Below are 21,199 nucleotides of genomic sequence, written 5' to 3' on the forward strand. Positions count from 1 at the left end.
AAGAAATACAGCTCCACCCACCAGAACATGGACACAAGCTTCCCTAACCAGGAAACCTTGACAAGACACCTGTACAAACCCACACACAATGAGGAAATGCCAGAGTAAAGAACTCCACAAACTGCCAGAATACAGAAAGGACACCCCAAACTCAGCAATTTAAACATGATGAGACAGAGGAATACCCAGCAGATAAAGGAACAGGATAAATGCCCACCAAACCAAACAAAAGAGGAAGAGATAGGGAATCTACCTGATAAAGAATTCCGAGTAAGGATAGTGAAATGGATCTAAAATCTTGAAATTAAAATGGAATCACAGATAAATAGCCTGGAGACAAGGATTGAGAAGATGCAAGAAAGGTTTAACAAGGACCTAGAAGAAATAAAAAAAGAGTCAATATATAATGAATAATGCAATAAATGAAATTTAAAACACTCTGGAGGCAACAAATAGTAGAATAACAGAGGCAGAAGATAGGATTAGTGAATTCGAAGATAGAATGGTAGAAATAAATGAATCAGAGAGGATAAATGAAAAACGAATTAAAAGAAATGAGCACAATCTCAGAGACCTCCAGGACAATATTAAACGCTACAACATTCGAATCATAGGGGTCCCAGAAGAAGAAGACAAAAAGAAAGACCGTGAGAAAATACTTGAGGAGATAATAGTTGAAAACTTCCCTAAAATGGGGAAGGAAATACTCACTCAAGTCCAAGAAACCCAGAGAGTCCCAAACAGGATAAAGCCAAGGCGAAACCCCCCAAGACACATATTAATCACATTAACAAAAATCAAACACAAAGAACAAATATGAAAAGCAGCAAGGGAAAAACAACAAATAACACACAAGGGAATTGCCATAAGGATAACAGCTAATCTTTCAATAGAAACTCTTCAATCAAGGAGGGAATGGCAAGACATACTTAAAATGATGAAAGAAAATAACCTACAGCCCAGATTATTGTACCCAGCAAGGATCTCATTCAAGTATGAATGAGAAATCAAAAGCTTTTCAGACAAGCAAAAGCTGAGAGAATTCTGCACCACCAAACCAGCTCTCTAACAAATACTAAACAGGAAATACAAAAACGGTGTATAAATTCGAACCCCAAACAATAAAGTAAATGGCAATGGGATCATACTTATCAGTAATTACCTTAAACGTAAATGGGTTGAATGCTCCAACCAAAAGACAAAGACTGGCTGAATGGATACAAAAACAAGACCCCTACATATGTTGTCTACAAGAGACCCACCTCAAAACAGGGGATACATACAGACTGAAAGTGAAGGGCTGGAAAAAGATTTTCCATGCAAATAGGGACCAAAAGAAAGCAGGAGTAGCGATACTCATGTCAGATAAAATAGACTTTAAAACAAAGGCTGTGAAAAGAGACAAAGAAGGTCACTACATAATGATCAAAGGATCAATCCAAGAAGAAGATATAACAATTATAAATATATATGCACCCAACGTGGGAGCACCACAGTATGTAAGACAAATGCTAACAAGTATGAAAGGAGAAATTAACACTAACACAATAATAGTTGGAGATTTTAATACCCCACTCACACCTATGGATAGATCAACTAAACAGAAATTTAACAAGGAAACACAAACTTTAAATGATACAATAGACCAGTTAGACCTAATTGATATCTATAGGACATTTCATCCCAAAACAATGAATTTCAACTTTTTCTAAAGTGCACATGGAACCTTCTCCAGGATAGATCACATCCTGGGCCATAAAGCTAGCATTGGTAAATTCGAAAAAATAGAAATCATTCCAAGCATCTTTTCTGACCACAATGCAGTAAGATTAGATCTCAATTACAGGAGAAAAACTATTAAAAATTCCAACATATGGAGGCTGAACAACACGCTGCTGAATAACCAACAAATCACAGAAGAAATCAAAAAAGAAATCAAAATTTGCATAGAAACGGATGAAAATGAAAACAGAACAACCCAAAACTTGTGGGACACGGTAAAAGCAGTCCTAAGGGGAAAGTTCATAGCAATACAGGCACACCTCAAGAAACAAGAAAAAAGTCAAATAAATAAACTAACTCTACACCTAAAGCAACTAGAAAAGGAAGAAATGAAGAACCCCAGGGTTAGTAGAAGGAAAGAAATCTTAAAAATTAGAGCAGAAATAAATGCAAAAGAAACAAAAGAGACCATAGCAAAAATCAACAAAACCAAAAGCTGGTTCTTTGAAACGATAAATAAAATTGACAAACCATTAGCCAGACTCATCAAGAAACAAAGGGAGAAAAATCAAATCAATAAAATTAGAAATGAAAATGGAGAGATCACAACAGAAAACACAGAAATACAAAGGATCATAAGAGACTACTATCAACAATTATATGCCAATAAAATGGACAACGTGGAAGAAATGGACAAATTCTTAGAAAAGTACAACTTTCCAAAACTGGACCAGGGAAGAAATAGAAAATCTTAACAGACCCATCACAAGCACGGAAATGGAAACTGTAACCAAAAATCTTCCAGCCAACAAAAGCCCAGGTCCAGACGGCTTCACAGCTGAATTCTACCAAAAATTTAGAGAAGAGCTAACACCTATCCTGCTCAAACTCTTCCAGAAAATTGCAGAGGAAGGTAAACTTCCAAACTCATTCTATGAGGCCACCATCAGCCTAATACCAAAACCTGACAAAGATCCCACAAAAAAAGAAAACTACAGGCCAATATCACTGATGACATAGATGCAAAAATCCTTAACAAAATTCTAGCAATCAGAATCCAACAACACATTAAAAAGATCATACACCATGACCAAGTGGGCTTTATCCCAGGGATGCAAGGATTCTTCAATATCCGCAAATCAATCAATGTAATACACCACCTTAACAAATTGAAAAATAAAAACCATATGATTTTCTCAATAGATGCAGAGAAAGCCTTTGACAAAATTCAACATCCATTTATGATAAAAAATCTCCAGAAAGCAGGAATAGAAGGAATATACCTCAACATAATAAAAGCTATATATGACAAACACACAGCAAACATTATCCTCAATGGTGAAAAATTGAAAGCATTTCCTCTAAAGTCAGGAACAAGACAAGGGTGCCCACTTTCACCATTACTATTCAACATAGCTTTGGAAGTTTTGGCCACAGCAATCAGAGCAGAAAAAGAAACAAAAGGAATCCAAATTGGAAAAGAAGAAGTAAAACTCTCACTGTTTGCAGATGACATGATCCTCTACATAGAAAACCCTAAAGACTCCACCAGAAAATTACTAGAACTAGCCAATGACTACAGTAAAGTTGCAGGATATAAAATCAACACACAGAAATCCCTTGAATTCCTATACACTAATAATGAGAAAACAGAAAGAGAAATTAAGGAAACAATTTCATTCACCATTGCAACGGAAAGAATAAAATACTTAGGAATATACCTACCTAAAGAAACTAAAGACCTATATATAGAAAACTATAAAACACTGGTGAAAGAAATCAAAGAGGACACTAATAGGTGGAGAAATATACCATGTTCATGGATTGGAAGAATCAATATAGTGAAAATGAGTATACTACCCAAGGCAATTTATAGATTCAATGCAATCCCTATCAAGCTACCAACAGTATTCTTCACAGAGCTAGAACAAATAATTTCACAATTTGTATGGAAATACAAAAAACCTCGAATAGCCAAAGCGATCTTGAGAAAGAAGAATGGAACTGGAGGAATCAACCTACCTGATTTCAGGCTCCGCTACAAAGCCACAGTTATCAAGACAGTATGGTACTGGCACAAAGACAGAAATATAGATTAGTGGAACGAAATAGAAAGCCCAGAGATAAATCCACACACATATGGACACCTTATCTTTGACAAAGGAGGCAAAAATATACAATGGATTAAAGACAATCTCTTTAACAAGTGGTGCTGGGAAATCTGGTCAACCACTTGTAAAAGAATGAAACTAGAACACTTTCTAACACAATACACAAAAATAAACTCAAAATGGATTAAAGATCTAAACGTAAGACCAGAAACTATAAAACTCCTAGGGGAGAACATAGGCAAAACACTCTCTGAAATACATCACAGCAGGATCCTCTATGACCCACCTCCCAGAATATTGGAAATAAAAACAAAAATAAACAAATGGGGCCTAATTAACCTTAAAAGCTTCTGCACATCAAAGCAAACTATTAGCAAGGTGAAAAGACAGCCTTCGGAATGGGAGAAAATAATAGGAAATGAAGCAACTGACAAACAACTAATCTCAAAAATATACAAGCAACACCTACAGCTCAACTCCAGAAAAATAGATGACCCAATCAAAAAATGGGCCAAAGAACTAAATAGACGTTTCTCCAAAGAAGACATACAGATGGCTAACAAACACATGAAAAGATGCTCAAAATCACTCATTATCATAGAAATGCAAATCAAAACCACTATGAGGTACCATTTCACGCCAGTCAGAATGGCTGCAATCCAAAAGTCTACAAATAATAAATGCTGGAGAGGGTGTGGAGAAAAGGGAACCCTCTTACACTGTTGGTGGGAATGCAAACTAGTACAGTCACTATGGAGAACAGTGTGGAGATTCCTTAAACAACTGGAAATAGAACTGCCTTATGATCCAGCAATCCCACTGATGGGCATACACACTGAGGAAACCAGAAGGGAAAGAGACACGTGTACCCCAATGTTCATCGCAGCACTGTTTCTAATAGCCAGGACATGGAAGCAACCTAGATGTCCATCAGCAGATGAATGGATAAGAAAGCTGTGGTACATATACACAATGGAGTATTACTCCGCCATTAAAAAGAATAGAATGAATCAGTTCTAATGAGGTGGATGAAACTGCAGCCTATTATACAGAGTGAAGTAAGCCAGAAAGAAAAACACCAATACAGTATACTAACGCATATATATGGAACTTTGAAAGACGGTAACAATAACCCTGAGTACGAGACAGCAAAAGAGACACTGATGTATAGAAGAGTCTTATGGACTCTGTGGGAGAGGGAGAAGGTGGGAAGATTTGGGAGAATGGCATTGAAATATGTAAAATATCATGTATGAAAAGAGTTGCCAGTCCAGGTTTGATGCATGACACTGGATGCTTGGGGCTAGTGCACTGGGACGACCCAGAGGGATGCTATGGGGGGGAGGAGGGAGGAGGGTTCAGGATGGGGAGCACATGTATACCTGAGGCGGATTCATTTTGATATTTGGAAAAACTAATACAATTATGTAAAGTTTAAAAATAAAATAAAATTAAAAAAAAATCCACAGGAGGCTTGACTCCCTTTAGGCCACTCAGTGGTCTCCAAGAAATACCCGTCGGGACTCGAGAGCAGAGCAGAGTCCTTTTCTTCCTCTCGAGATAAGGCCTGACTCCTCGGGTGTGTCTAAAATGCAACCCCGAGATCTCTGTCGCCCCTGGAGAGGAACATTAGGTCCCGGACACAAGCTTAGATGAGGTCTCTTTTGCCCTGAAGTGACTCGAGAGCAATCCCTAGCTCTCTCTCGCAACTCTAATGGAAGATTGGACTTCCCTGGGCCAACACAAGAGGAAGCCTGAATTCCCCATCATAACTCAAGAATCCCGCCGAAACTCGAGAAAAACCACATGGTTACCCCGTCATCGCAAGATGAGGCCCTTGCCCGCTACAGCGTCTAAAGAGAAGTCCCAGGTTTCTTCTTGAAGTGTTTTCACACTTCAAGTGTGAAAACTTGGCACCCTTGATGCAATTACAAAAGTTCCCCAACACCCTGGTCTCTCTCGAGGGGAACACCGAGGTTCCCGGTACGACTTCATCTGAGCCACTTCTCCCCTCCTGATTGCGACTGGAGGGTCGACTCCCGTGCTTTGTCTGGAAGGGGTTCCCAACCTTCCCGGCGCACCTCAGGATGAGGCCGGACTAACGAGAATATTTGAGACGTAGCTTCATGGGTGGTAACACATGCTGAAAGACCCCGATTCCCCGGTCCGCTCTTGATAAGAACCCGATGCCCGGACACCTCTTCAAAGGCAACCCTGTGGAAGAAGGCACAACACGAAGGGGCACTGACACCCTCGTGCATCGTCCGGAAAAACCCGCAGATTCCAAACACAGTTCGACAAGTTGCCTGTCACCCCATGAATAACTCGAGAGGCAAGCGGAGTTCCATTCCTCCTTACAAGACGAGGCCTGACTCTCCTGTCCCAACTCTGCAGGGACCCTGCGATCAGAGTCAGAAATGGAGATGAACCTTGAGGTTCCTGCCTCCACTCGAGATGAGGCCCTCTTCTATTGCACCAAACCCAGTGGAGTCCCGAGAGGGCCCTCCCAACTCCAGGGTATCCCTGACTTCTCAGAGGCACACTGAGAAGCTCCCTGAGGCCACCGGCACTAGTCGAGGGAACCCAGGGTTTACTGCCGTGACCCAAGAAACACCTTGAAAGGCCTTCTTTAACGGTTCTTGAGGCCCGATACACCTTCCATGACTCCAGGGCAATGACGCGCTCCCCCTCGCAATGCGCATGGAGACCTGACTTCCCAAGCGCCACATGAGAGGCTCCCTGAGCTCCCCGTAGTACCTCATGAGAAACCCCACACTGGCGCTGCAGCTCGAGAAAACCCACGAGACTCCCCCTTCATCGCGAGATGATGGCCTTCTTTTCCTGCATGGCCTGGAGAGCAATCACGAGTCCTCTCTCCAAACTCCACAGGAGGCTTGACTCCCTTTAGGCCACTCAGTGGGCTCCAAGAGATACCCGTCGCAACTCGAGAGGAGAGCGGAGTCATTCGCTTCCCCTCGAGACAAGGACTGACTCCCCGGGTGCATCAGGAAAGCAACCCCGAGATCCCTGTCCCCCCTGGAGACGAACATTATGTCCTGGACACAAGCCTAGATAAGGTCTCTTTTGCCCTGCAGTAACTCAAGCGCAATCCCTAGCTCTCCCTCGCAACTCGAATGGAAGACTGGACTTCCCTGAGCCAACACAAGAGGAAGCCTGAATTTCCTGACCTAACTCGAGAATCCCGCCACAACTCGAGAAAAACGACGTGGTTAACCCGTCACCACAAGATGAGGCCCTTGCCAGCTACAGCGTCTCAAGAGAAGTCTCACGTTCCGTCTTGAAGTTTGAAACGGTACTTAGAACCTTTGATGTGACTCCAAAAGTTCCCCGACATCCCAGTTTTACTCGAGGGGAACATCAAGGTTCCCGGCACCACTTCATCTGAGCCCCTTCTCCCCTCCTGATCGGGACAAGAGGGTCGATTCACTTGCTTTGTCTGAGAGGGTTACAGACCTTCCTGGTGCACCTCAGGTTGAGGTCCGTCTCAAGAAGAAATTCGAGACGTAGGCTTGTGGGTGGTGCCACATGCCGAAAGACCCTGATTTCCTGGTCTGCTCTTGATAAGAACCTGAAGGCTGGATACCTCTTCGAAGGCAACCCTGTGTATGAAGGCAAAAAACAAAGGGAAACTGACACCTCCATGCATCGTCCAGATAAAACTGCAGGTTCCACACACAGCTCGACAAGTGGCCTGTTATCTGGTGAACAACTCGAGAGTCCAGTGGAGTTCCATTCCTCCACACAAGACGAGGCCTGACTCTCCTGTCCTAACTCTGTAGGGACTCTGTGTTCAGAGTCAGAAATGGAGAGCAACCTTGAGGTTCCTGCTTCAAATCGAGATGAGGCCCTCTTCTGACAAGGTCCAGCCTCGGCTGGTCCAGGGTTTTCGAAGGGGAGACAGAGTAGGCGACCTATTGATTTATTTATCAAAGATATAAAGAGTAATAGAATGAGGATAGCTCAGTAGGAAAATTTAGTGGAGAAAAGAAGCTGAGTAGCTTGGTTTATGCGGAAAATCAGTATAACCCGTGACACCAGGTTAGCTCTTACCACGGAGGCCGCAGTCTCCCTCTCGAAGAGCGAAAAGTGCCCCACCTTAGACATCTTCTTAAGTGGTCTTCGAAGCCCAGGCAAATAAATGGTCGCAGAGGATATCCGCGCTCCAGATGGACACTCATCTGAAAATTGAGGGGAAGAATGACATTAGGAGACTAAGCGTTGGCAATCAAGGCCTGTAGCTTTAGTTTCAACAGGGGTTTTTATACCCTAAGTTACACATAGAGGATAATGGGGATGCAAAGTCAGCAGCCTTTGATCCTTATCAAAAACCAGGGTTTCTTTCCTGCAAATGTATCATATACAAATGGTTTAGGTGATTTACATCATCTTCTAGCCAGAAGACCTATTAACATTTTATGACTCTTGACAAAGACTTATCAACCGTAAGACTTATTTTCTCTAAGAGTAATTATTTTAAGGTTTGGCCCCATCTTTCGAAGATAAAATTGCATTCCTATAGGGCAGATATGTAATGGGTTTACAACAAAGGAAAGAATTTATTACCTTAAGGGTCTAAAGTTAGTAACACCAAGGCCACTACTTATTTCTTCTACATACCAACTATATTAATTAATACACATTCAATTATACAATTCAGGGGATGTGGAAACTTGGCAACAAGCATTGGTTCATCAATGAAATCTTTTACTAGTTTTATTCTGACAGTTTCTAACTCTCTGAGAGGCTCTAAGCTATTTGAATATCTTAAACTTCCCGTGCCTCTCGAGGCTTGGAGACTGTAAACAATTGTATGCATTGCTGTAGGAGTCCGGGTAAACTTGTCAGGAGAGTTAGAGAGCCATCTGACGTGTTTGGATTTAAACACTCCTAATTGCCCAGGAACTTTATTAATTGGAGCTGTAAGTTAGCTCTTTGACAGAAAGAGTGAGATGGTGGTGGGGGACAGCCCCCAGTAAAGTCAGAGGTGAGAGCACAAAGCAATAAAGTAGGCAGACACTGGTTTTGGGGGGTAGATGCTCAAGAATATCCGGGAGGACTCCCGAGGCTCGATCCCGCCTTTGTGTCTGCCCAGCCTCCTTCCTCATGACCTTTGTCACGAGTGGAATGTCTCTCGCCGGCTCCCGGCATCTCCCCATTTTTTATTTCTTAAAACAGCCAGATGTAGCTCAGTCGCGAGCCTCTGAATACTCTGCCGAAGAATCCTGACAGTACAAGGAAGAATGATTATGAGAAGCAGAATTAAAGCAGCCACCGCAGCATAGCTAAAGACATTAGACAGAATATTCTTTCCTGAGATGTAGTTAGGGAAAGTATGGAAGAAATCATTTGCTGTTCCAGCAGCAGTAAAATCTAATCGGGAGTGCTCCATGGTTGCTATTTGATAGTGAAGTTTCCCTACGTCTCAACCAATGTCAGAGCTGTTCCAGATACCTGAAATATGGTTTTTAATCTTTTCCCATTCAAAATCTGTCTCATTTACTTTCAGGGGTGTTCCACATATCCACCGATAGTCAGCATGACAAGACAATGCCATTTTCACCTTTAAAGCCTGCAATTCAGTCCCAATATGTATTACTGCTTCCTCTAGGGCGTCTACCCTCATTTCTAATTTTCTCTCTATAGCTTCCTGTGTTGCCAATGTTAAAGAAACATTTTTGGACATAGAATCAACATATTGAGCAGTATGTACTTGTTGAGTCAATGATATTGCTGCCACAGTAACAGAAGTGATTGCACTTATCAAAGCTGCTGTTCCCAAGATAAGTAAGCCCACAAACCGTCGTGTTTGCATTAAATCCTGTAGTTGTTGTAATACAGCAAGACCATAATTCAATAAGTGGTTACATCATAAGATAAGGTGGATGTTGTAGCATTACAAAGGAGCAAACATTATATTGAGGGTTTAAACAAGATGAACCAGGGAGCAGCTGTAGGCGTCAGCCCGGGGCAGCAGTGTCCCCAGCATCAGGAGGCAGAACGCGAGCGGCAGGCTGTGGGCCAAGGCGCCTATGGTGGGCGGAGGGGCAGGGTTCGTGGTTTAGGGCTAGCCGCCACCGCTTGGGCTCAGGGCGGTCCCCTCTCGCCGGTGGGGCCACGCTGGTCTGGACAGCACTCCGCGGGTGCGCTTTCCTCTCTGGCCCTCACTCGCTGCACAGACTTCTTTGCTCTAGGTCACGGGGTGCAGCGAGGTGGGTGTGAGGCGCTGCTGGTGGCACGGAGGCGAGAGCTGGCTGGGGGAGGGGGAGCGAGCGAGTGCGCGCGCCGCAAACCTGGTCTTTGGGGAATGTGACATGACGAATTTGTCTGAGATCCAAACCGGAGAATCTGCATTCTGTAGAAATATACAAGCATACCCTCTCCCACAAGTTACCAACACATCTGGCCTTTTTCACTCTCCCGTAAGGAGGCCTTTTTACTTGACCAGGGGCCGAGTCGTAGCCTGTAATTCAGGCATCTAGTGTCTCATCATTGTAGTCTGCCCCTGTGTGTTTACGTTTAAGTGATTAATTACAATTGGAACATAACTTCACTATTTGTCCAGCTGTTTCCCTATGGATATGTTAATTTAGGTCTAATGTTTAGTTTAGGTCTCTGTATAAATTTAAGTAATAAATGTATAACCTCCTTATCTCATTTTGGTATACAGGTATACAGATATACCTAAATGCAAAATGCATTTATATATGTATTTATATATGGCAACAAGTATAAAGTTATTGACATATAATATATATAAATCAATATACTTGAATTAATCTTTATAATTAATATATTAATTAATATATATTACAACAATACAACACATACACAGCTAATACCAACCAACACAAACCAATATACTGTAATAATACATGTCACACATTTATAATTATACAGTATATAGAACATTTATCATCACAGCACATCAATCCATACCAATTAATATCAGCCACACACACATTATATTCTGCCATATATATTTAATTATACAGTATATATATATGTGTGTGTATATAGTATACATATTAATTTATATACAAATTAATTAAGTATAGATCTATAAATAGAATTAGGTATACCTTTATTATATTTTATTTATACCCATACCTAATTAGGCAAACTGTAATTAGGCAAATACATTTATATTATGTATTTATAACAATATATAAAGTATTGTTAAATGTACCACCTGTACAGCATCTCCACCCCACATACCACTTTCTCTAATCCCACCAACTCATTTTCAGTATTATGTGTTGGCCAGGAGCTGGGCCAGTCTTTCCCAGCAATGTTAAGAGACGTCTGTTCCTGTGTCTAATAGCCCTGGCGTTTTATTCTCTTGAATTAAAAGATCTTTTAAAGGCCTTGGAACTGTGATTTCCTGCACCCAAAAGGCTAGATCACTAGATCCAAATGTTTTGTGGCTCTTAGATTGAGAAGTCAAGTTTTTCCTTGTCTGATAGTAAGGTAAAAGTAAAAGCTGTGTTACTCTTTGACCTTTATTAATTTGTACAGTTTTGATAGGCAGTGAAATCAAGACTTTAATTTCTCAATATCATCAGAATCTACTACACCATGCACCAGCGAAATTTCTTTTCTTTCTTTTTTTTTTTATTTAATTTTTTTTTAAAAGAAAGCGAGCTACGCCCCAGGACAAATCTTACAATGTCCTCAGATAGGGGCCCAGCCACTCCGGTTGGAATTGGAGTAAGTGGCACATCAGGGGTTAATATTGTTATTAAATCTCCTTGCCTTTTCGCTTTTCTTCTAGCCTGGGTGAGACCCCCCTGAGGGAGTTTTCTCCAAGGAGCACGCTCTGAATATTGTGTACTAAAAGCTCCTTTGTTTAAAAAACTTTTTATCTTCCTCAGTCTTAGGCAACACTTTGGGAGGCTTTGGGGGCAAAGTGGGGAACTCCTGGGTCCTGGGAGGCACAATCGAAGGCGGTGGTGGTCTCCTTAATTCAGAAAGTGGTGGATAAGTTTTTTAAAGGTTTGTGCAGAGGGGGAGGGAGCTCGCCAGGGCTCTCGGCCACAGCGTCCTGTAAGCCCTCTCCTTCCTCGGGAGGTAGACCACTTTCTCCCTCCTTTTTTTTTTTTCAATGGCAGAAAATATGATCTGTGCAGTAAATGGAGACTCACCACCATCCACCTCTATAGCCTCCCCCATAGGCTATTTAACAGCCTCGTGACGGAGGTCCAGGACATTTCTAATCATATTCCACAGTCAATAAATATTTGTCTATTCTTAGATGCAGAGAAATCCATTTTTAATTTTTTTTTTATTTTTAGAGAATATTTTTATTTATTTTGTAACCTCTTTACCCTGGCTAAACTTCAGAGGGGACTAGAAAAGAAGCCTCAAGGTGAGAATCGAGTTCATCCTTGGGACTAGAGAAAATCCTTCTCCGGGAAACTCCTAGCGGTGGCCCTTTACCCCGACATGGAGGAGGAGGCATAGGGGGATGGGAGCGTCCCGAAGTTTTCCTCTTCTGTTCCGGAGATCCTTTAACTGTTTGGTAACTAAATCTTACGAACTGTCTGATCGGGGATGTTTCCCTCAACCTCCTAGGAGCGGATGGTCTGATTAGGGATGTTTTCTTAAACTTTTAGGAGCATCTTTAGCTTAAAAAAAAAAAAAAAACAACAACAATCCTCATCAGAATGGCATCGAGCTGCTGTTTCCTCTAAACCTTTTTCAAATTGAGGGGAGAGCTGATCTTTCTTTTCATCCCTATCTTTTACATGCTCATTGGCAGTCATAGCGGCTAGCCATTCATTTAGCTGTCGATAGCTAGGTATAGCCTCTTCATTTTCACTTTTCTTTATAACAGGTACCTTTTCAGATTTGCTTTTTTGTTTAACAGGTACTTTTCCAACTTTACTTTCCTCTTTAACAGGTACCTTTTCAAATTCATGAGCTGGATCTAAAACATCTCTAGTCATATTCCACAGAGGAAAGGTGTAAGTAGGGATTTTTTCCAAACCTTGCTGAGCACAATAAGCTCTTAGCTGTTTTCCTAGTTTTTTCAAGATATCTAGGTTAACAGTGCCTTGTTGTAGAAACCAAGGGCAGTGGTCTTGTACAAATGTAAAAAAATGATTGAATGGAAGATGTTTTAACCTTGATTCTTCTTTTACTTAATAACTGTAAAATTACTCCTATAAAGAGCTGTCTTTCATTTGATTCAGTGTTGCCCATGTCAGAAAATTAAGGATAGTAAAAGATTTTGCTTTTAGCTATCTAAAGATTAGGCCCTTTTTGTCAGCCTTTTTAGAAACCGTTTTTTCTCTCTAACTCTTCAACACTTCCCACTCCTCTCGCCCTGTCTATTCTACAGGGGGATCTGCAGCCCCCTAAGTGGGATCCTATCTGTCCCGAAAACTGAACACTGGGGGAATGGGGTTGGGGATTTACCTTCGAAATGCCTGTCTCGGGCGCCACCTGCAGAGGTCCAGCCCCAGCTGATCCAGGGTACTTGAAGGGAAGATGGAGTAGGCGACCTATGTATTTATTTATTTATTCATCAAAGATATAAAGAGTAATAGAATGAGGATAGCTCAGTAGGAAAATTCAGTGGAGAAAAGCAGCTGAGTAGCTTGGTTTACACGGAAAATCAATATAACCCATGACACCAGGTTAGCTCTGACCACGGAGGCTGCAAGTGCCCTCTAGAATAGAGGAAGTTGCCCCACCTTAGACACCTTATCGAGTAGGTCTTCGAAGCCCAGGCAAATAAATGGTCGCAGAGGATATCCGCGCTCCAGATGGACACTCATCTGAAAATTGAGGGGAATAATGACATGGGGAGACCAAGCGTTGGCGAGCAAGGCCCGTAACTTTATTTTCAACACAGGTTTTAATACCCTAAGTTACACATAGACGATAATAGGGGATGCAAAGTCAGCAGTCTTTAATCCTTATCAAAAACCAGGGTTTATTTTCTGCAGATTTATCGTATTAAAATGGTTTAGATGATTTACATCATCTTCTGGCCAGAAGACCTATTAACATTTTATGACTCTTGACAAAGACTTATCAACCATAAGAGTTATTTTCTCTAAGAGTAATTGTTTAAGGTTTGGCGCCATCTTGCGAAGATAAAATTGCATTCCTATAGGGAGGATGTGTAATGGGTTTACAACAAAGAAAAGAATTTATTACCTTAAGGGTCTAAAGTTACTAACATCAAGGCCAGTACTTATTTTTTCTACATACCAACTATATTAATTAGCACACATTCAAGGATACAATTCAGGGGATGTGGAAACTTGGCAAAAAGGATTGGTTCATCAATGAAATCTTTTACTAGTTTTATTCTGACAGTTTCTAACTCTCTGAGAGGCTCTAAGCTATTTGAATATCTTAAACTTCCCGTGCGTCTCGAGGCTGGGAGACTGTACACAATCGTATGCATAGCTGTAGGAGACCGGGTAAACTTGTCAGGCGAGTTAGAAAACCATCTGAGGGGTTTGGATTTAAACACTACTAATTGCCCAGGAACATTATTAGTTGGAGCTGTAAGTTAGCTCTTTGACAGAGAGAGTGAGATGGTGGTAGGGGACATCCCCAGTAATGTCAGAGGTGAGAGAACAAAGCCATAAAAAAGGCAGACTTTGGTTTTTGTGGGTAGATGCTCAAGAATATACGGGGGAACTCCCGGAGGCTCGATCCCGCCTTTGCGTATGCCGAGACTCTTTCCTCATGACATTTGTCACGAGTGGAATGTCTCTCGCTGGCTCCTGGCAATCTTCCATTGCACCAAACGCAGTGGAGTCCCGAGAGGCCCCTCCCAACACCACAGTATCAGTGTCTTCTCAGAGGCACCCTGAGCAACTCCCTGAGGTCACCGGCACAAGTCGAGGGAACACAGGGTCTCCTGCCGCAACCCGAGAAAGACCTCAAGAGTCCGTCTTCAACGCGTCTTGAGGCCGGATTCCCCTACCATGACTCGAGAGCAATGACACGCTCCCCCTCGCCATGCGCATGGACACCTGACTTCACTGGCGCCACATGAGAGGCTCCCTGAGCTCCCCGTCATACCTCGTGAGAAACCCCACACTGGTGCCGCAGCTCGGGAAAACCCACGAGACGCCACCGTCATCGCGAGATTGGGGACTTCTTTTCCTGCCTGACCTGGAGAGCAATCCCTGGTCCTTTCTCCAAACTTCACAGGAGGCTTTACTCCCTTTAGGCCACTCAATGGGCTCCAAGAGATACCAGTCGCGACTTGAGAGGAGAGCAGAGTACTTTGTTTCCCCTCGAGATGAGGCCTTACCTCGGGTGAGTCTGGAATGCAACCCCGAGATCCCTGTTGCCCCTGGAGAGGAACATTATGTCCTGGACAAAAGCCTAGATGAGGTCTATTTTGCCCTACAGTGACTCGAGAGCAACACCCATCTCTCCCTCGCAATTCGAATGGAAGATTGGTCTTCACTGGGCCAACACAAGAGGAAGTCTGAATTTCCCGTTGTAACTCGAGAATCCCGCCGCAACTCTTAAAAACCACGTGGTTCCCCATTCATCGCAATATGAGGCCTTTGCCCGCTACAGAGTCTCAAGAGAAGTCCCATGTTTCGTCATAAAGTTCGAAATGCTACTTGGCACCCTTGATGCGACCCCAAAAGTTCCCCAATATACCGGTCTCACTCCAAGGGAACACCGAAGTTCCTGGCACCACTTCATTTGAGCCCCTTCTCCCCTCCTGATCACGGCAGGAAGGTCGATCCCCCTGCTTTGTCTAGAAGGCGTTCCCGACCTTCATGGCGCACCTCAGGATGAGGCCAGTCTCACGAAGAAATTCGAGAAATAGCCTCGTGTTGGTGCCACGTGCCGAAAGACCACGATTTCTCGGTCTTGCTCTTGATAAGAACCCGATGCCCGCACACCTCTTCTAAGGCAACCCTGTGGATGAAGGCACTACACGAGGGGGCACTGGCCACCCTGTTCATCATCCGGAAAATCCCACAGGATCCACATACAGCTCCACAACTGGCCTGTCACCCCTTAAACAATGAGAGAGGCAAGCGGAGTTCCCTTCCTCAGACAAGACGAGGCCTGAGAATCCAATCCCAACTCTGCAGGCACGCTTCGATCTGAGTCAGAAATGGAGAGGAAACCTGAGGTTCCTGCCTCAACCCGAGATGAGGCCCTCTTCCATTAAAACAAACCCAGTGGAGTCCCGAGAGGCCACTCCCATCTCCACAGTATCCCTGACTTCTCATAGGCATTCTGATAAGCTCCTTGAGGCCACCGGCAAATGTCGAGGGAAATAAGGGTTTCCTGCCACAATCGAAGAAAGACCTCGAGAGTCCTTCATCAATGCGTCTTGAGGTCAGATTCCCCTACCATGGCTCGAGAGCAATAACGCGCTCCCCCTCGCCATGCACATGGAGACCTGACTTCCCTGGCGCCACATGAGAGGCTCCCTGAGCTCCCTGACGTACCTCGTGTGAAACCCCACACTGGCGCCGCAGCTCGAGAAAACCCACAAGACCCCTCCGTCATCGCGAGATGAGGGCCATCTTTTCCTGCATGGCCTGGAGAGCAGTCCCAAGTCCTCTCTCCAAACTTCACAGGAGGCTTGACTCCCTTTAGGCCACAAAGTGGGCTCCAAGAGGTGCCCGTCGCGACTCGAAAGGAGAGCAGAGTCCTTTGCTTCCCTTCGACACGAGGCCTGACTCCCTGGGTGAGTCTGGAATGCAAACCTGAGATCCCTGTGGCCCTTGGAGAGGAACATTAGGTCCTGGACACAAGCCTAGATGAGGTCTCCTTTGCCCTGCAGTGACTCGAGCGCAACCCCCAGCTCTCGCTCGTAACTCGAATGGATGATTGGACTTCCCTTGCCCAACACAAGAGGAAGCCTGAAATCCCCGTCGTAACTCGAGAATCCCGCTGCAACTCGAGAAAAACCACGTGGCTCCCCCGTCATCGCAAGATGAGGCCCTTGGCCGCTACAGCGTATCAAGAGAAGTCCCACGTTCCATCCTGAAGTACAAAACGGTACTTGGCACCCTTGATGCGACCCCCAAAGTTCCCTGACATACCGGTCTCACTTGAGGGAAACACCAAAGTTCACGGCACCACTTCCTGTGAGCCCCTTCACCCCTCCTGATCGCAACAGGAGGGTCGACTCCCATGCTTTGTCTGCAAGGGGTTCCCGACGTTCCCCGCGAACCTCCGGATGAGGCTGGTCTCATGAGGAAATTCGAAAAGTAGCCTCATGGTTGGTGCCACATGCTGAAAGATCCCGAATTCCCGGTCCACTCTAGATAAGAACCTGACGCCCGGACATCTCTTCGAAGGCAACCCTGTGGATGAAGGCACAACACAAAGGGAAAATGACATCCCCATGCATCGTCTGGAAAAACCCGCCGATTCCACTCACAGCTCCAAATGTGGACTGTCACCCCGTGAACAACTCGAGAGGCAAGTGAAGTTGCATTCCTTCACACAAGACGAGGCCTTACCCTCCTGGCCCAACTCTTCAGGGACCCTGCGATCGGAGTCAGAAATGGAGAGGAACCCTGAGGTTCCTGCCTCAACTAGAGAAGAGGCCCTCTTCCATTGAACCAAACTCAGTGGTGTCCCGAGAGGCCCCTCCCAACACCACAGTATCCCTGAATTCTCAGAGGCTCCCTGAGAAGCTACCTGAGGTCACTGGCACAAGTCGAGGGAACCCAGAGTTTCCTGAAGTAACCCGAGAAAGACTTGGAGAGTCCTTTTTCAACGTCTCTTGATGCCCGATTCCCCTACCATGACTCCAGAGCAAGGACGCGCTCCCCTTGCCACAAGCAGGAAAACTGACTTCCCTAGTACCACACAAGAGGCTCCCTGAGTACCCCATCGTACCTCGTGAGAAAACACACAGTGGCGCCGCAGTTCGAGAAAAACCACAAGATGCCCCCGTCAAGGAGAGATGGGGGCCTTCTTTTCCTGCCTGACCTGGAGAGCAATCCCTGGTCCTCTCTCCAAACTTCACAGGAGGATTGACTCCCTTTAGGCCACTCAGTTGGGTCCAAGAAATACCCGGTGCGACTCGAAAGGAGAGCGGAGTCCTTTGCTTCCCTCGAGACGAGGCCTGACTCCCCGGGTGAGTTTGGAATGCAACCCCGAGATCCCTGTCGCCCCTGGAGTGGAACATTATGTCCTAGACACAAGCCTAGATGAGGTCTATTTTGCCCTACAGTGACTCGAGAGCAACCTCCATCTCTCCCTCACAATTTGAATGGAAGATTGGTCTTCCCAAGGTCAACACAAGAGGAAGTCTGAATTTCCCATCGTAATTCGAGAATTCAGCCTCAAGTCTTAAAAACCATGTGGTTCCCCCTTCATTGCAATATGAGGCCCTTGCCAGCTAGAGTCTCAAGAGAAGTCCCACGTTCCATCTTAAAGTTCGAAATGCTACTTGGCACCCTTGATGCGACCCCAAAGTTCCCCAACATAACGGTCTCACTCCAGGGGAAGACCGAAATTCCCGGCGTCTCCAGGGAAGTCCCATGTTCCGTCCTTAAGTGTGAAACGGTACTTGACACCCTTGATGAGACCGCAAAATTTCGCTGACACGCTGGGTGCCTCGAGGGGAACACCGAGGGTCCCGGCACCACTTCATCTGAGCCCCTTCTCCCCTCCTGATCGCGACAGGAGACTCGATTCCCCTGCTTTCTCTGGAAGGGGTTCCCGGCCTTCCTGGTGCACCTCAGGATGAGGCCGGTCTCAGGAGGAAATTCGAGACTAGCCATGTGTGAGGTGCCACGTGCCGAACGACCCCGATTTTCCGGTCCGCTCTTGATAAGAACCCGATGCCCGGACACCTCTTCGAAGGCAACCCTGTGAGTGAAGGCACAACACGAAGGGGCACTGACACCCCCGTGCATCATCCGGAAAAACCCGCAGGGTCTACACACAGCTCGACAAGGGGCCTGAGACTCCCGGAACAACTCGAGAGGCAACCAGAATTCCATTCCTCAGACAAGACGAGGCATGACTCTCCTGTCCCAACACTGCAGGGACCGTGCAGTCGGTGTCAGAATCGGAGAGGAAGCCTGAGGTTCCTGCCTCCCCTCGAGATGAGGCCCTCTTCCATTGCGCCGAACCCAGCAGAGTCCCGAGAGGCCCTGCCAACTCCACAGCATCCCTCACCTCTCAGAGTCACCATGGGAAGTTCCCTATAGTCCCCTGCAGAAGTCGAGGGAAACGAGGGTTTCCCGCCGCCACCCGAGAAAGACCTCGAGAGTCCTTCTTCAACGCCTCTTGAGGACCTAGTCACTTCCCATGACTCGAGAGTGATGACCAGCTCCCCCTCGCCATGCGCATGGAGACATGAGTTCCCTGGCACCGCACGAGAGGCTCCCTGAGGTCCTCGTCGTGCCTCGTGAGAAAACCCCCATGGGCGCAGCAGCCTGAGGAAACCCATGAGACGCCCCCGTCATCGCTAGATGAGGGCCTTCTTTTCCTGCCTGTCCTGGAGAGCAATCCCGAGTCCTCTCTCCAAACTGAAGAGGAGGCTCGACACCCTTGAGTCCACTCATTGGGCTCCAAGAGATCCGTGTCGCGACTTGAGAGGAAAGCGGAGTCCTCTGCTTCCCCTCGAGGCGAGGCCTGACTCCCTGAGGGAGTCTGGAATGGAAACCCGAGATCCCTGTCTTCCCTTGAGAGGAATATTAGGTCCTGGACACACGCCTCGATGAGGTCTCTTTGGCCCTGTAGTGACTCGAGCAGAACCCCCAGCTTTCCCTCGCAACTCCAGGGGAAGATTGGGCTTCCCAGGGCCAACCCAAGAGGAAGCCTGAAATCCCCGTCGTTTTCGAGAATCCAGACTCAACTCGAGAAAAACGACGTGGTTCCAACGTCTTCACAGAATGAGGCCCTTGCCCGCTACAGCGTCCCCAGGGAAGTCACATGTTCCGTCCTGAAGTGGGAAACGGTACTTGGCTCCCTTGTTGCGACCCCTAAAGTTCCCTGAAATGCCGGGTTCCCTCGAGTGGAACACCTAGAGTCCCGGCCCCACTTCATCTGAGCCCCATCTCCCCACCTGATCACGACAGGAGAGTCGATTCCCCTTCTTTGTGTGGAAGGTGTTCCCGGCCTTCCCGGCGCACCTCAGGATGATGCTGGTCTCACGAGGAAATTCGAGATGAGCCACGTTGGTGCTGCCACATGCCGAACGACCCCGATTTCCTGGTCCGCTCTTGAAATGAACCCGATGCCCGGACACCTCTTTGAAGGCAACCCTGTGGGGGAAGGCACAAAATGAAGGGGCAATGACACCCCTGTGCATCTTCTGGAAACACCCGCAGGTTCCACACACAGCTCGACAAGGGGCCTGAAACCCACTGAACGACTCAAGAGGCAAGCAGAGTTCCATTACTCAGACAAGACGAGGCCTGACTCTCCTGTCCCAACCCTGCAGGGACCCTGCGGTCGGAGTCAGAAATGGAGAGGAAGCCTGAGGTTCCTGCCTCCAATCGAGATGAGGCCCTCTTTCATTTCGTCAAACCTAGTCGAGTCCCGAGAGGCCCCTCTAACTCCTCAGTATCCCTCACCTCTCAGAGGCACCTGGGAAGTTCCCTAAGGTCCCCGGTAGAGGTCGAGGGAAATAAGTGTTTCCCGCCCCTACCCAAGAAAGACCTCGAGAGTCCTTCTTAAATGCGTCTTGAGGCCCTAGTCCCTCCCATGACTCCAGAGCAATGACGCGATCTGCCTGGCCACACGCATGGAGGCCTGACTTCTCTGGCGCCACACGAGAGGCTCCCTGAGCTCCCCATCATATCTCGTGAGAAACCCCACACTGACGCCGCAGCTCGAGAAAACCCATGAGATGCTCCCGTCATCAAGAGAGGAGGGCCATCTTTAACTGAATGGTATGCAGATCAAGCGTGAACCTTCTGTCCAAGCTACACAGGACGCTTGACTCCCTTTAGGCCACTCATTGGGCTCCAAGAGTTACACGTCGTGACTCGAGAGGATAGTGGAGTCCTTTGCTTCCACTCGAGACGAGGCGTGACCCACCGGGTGAGACTGGAATGCGACCCCGATATCCCTGTTGCCCCTGGAGAGGAACACTACGTCCTGGACCCAAGCCTAGATGAGGACTCTTTGCCCTGAAGTGACTCGAGAGCAACCCACAGCTCTCTGTGACAAGTTGAATGGAAGATTGTACTTCCTGGGCCAACACAAGAGGAAGCCTGAATTCCCCGTCGTAACTCGAGAATCCCGCCGCATCTAGAGAAAAACCACGTGTTTCCCTTGTCATCGCAATATGAGGCCCTTGCCCGCTAGAGCATCTCCAGAGAATTCCCACGTTCCGCCTTGAAGTGCGAAACTGTACTTGGCACCCTTGATGC

The 21,199-nt window shown here is 46.0% G+C and overlaps 1 long non-coding RNA gene across 1 annotated transcript; it reads right to left on the reverse strand.

Moving 5' to 3' along the window:
- Positions 1 to 11,653: 11,653 nt before the first annotated feature.
- LOC129640699 (uncharacterized) lies at positions 11,654 to 20,421 on the reverse strand. Its single transcript, XR_008708912.1, has 4 exons — positions 19,888 to 20,421; positions 13,550 to 13,633; positions 13,272 to 13,357; positions 11,654 to 12,478 (listed from the first exon to the last, which is right to left on the reverse strand). It is a non-coding gene; the product is annotated as an uncharacterized LOC129640699 (long non-coding RNA).
- Positions 20,422 to 21,199: the final 778 nt, after the last annotated feature.

The sequence above is a fragment of the Bubalus kerabau genome, unplaced genomic scaffold (genome assembly GCF_029407905.1).
Source record: "Bubalus kerabau isolate K-KA32 ecotype Philippines breed swamp buffalo unplaced genomic scaffold, PCC_UOA_SB_1v2 scaffold_26, whole genome shotgun sequence".
Lineage (NCBI taxonomy): Eukaryota > Metazoa > Chordata > Mammalia > Artiodactyla > Bovidae > Bubalus > Bubalus kerabau.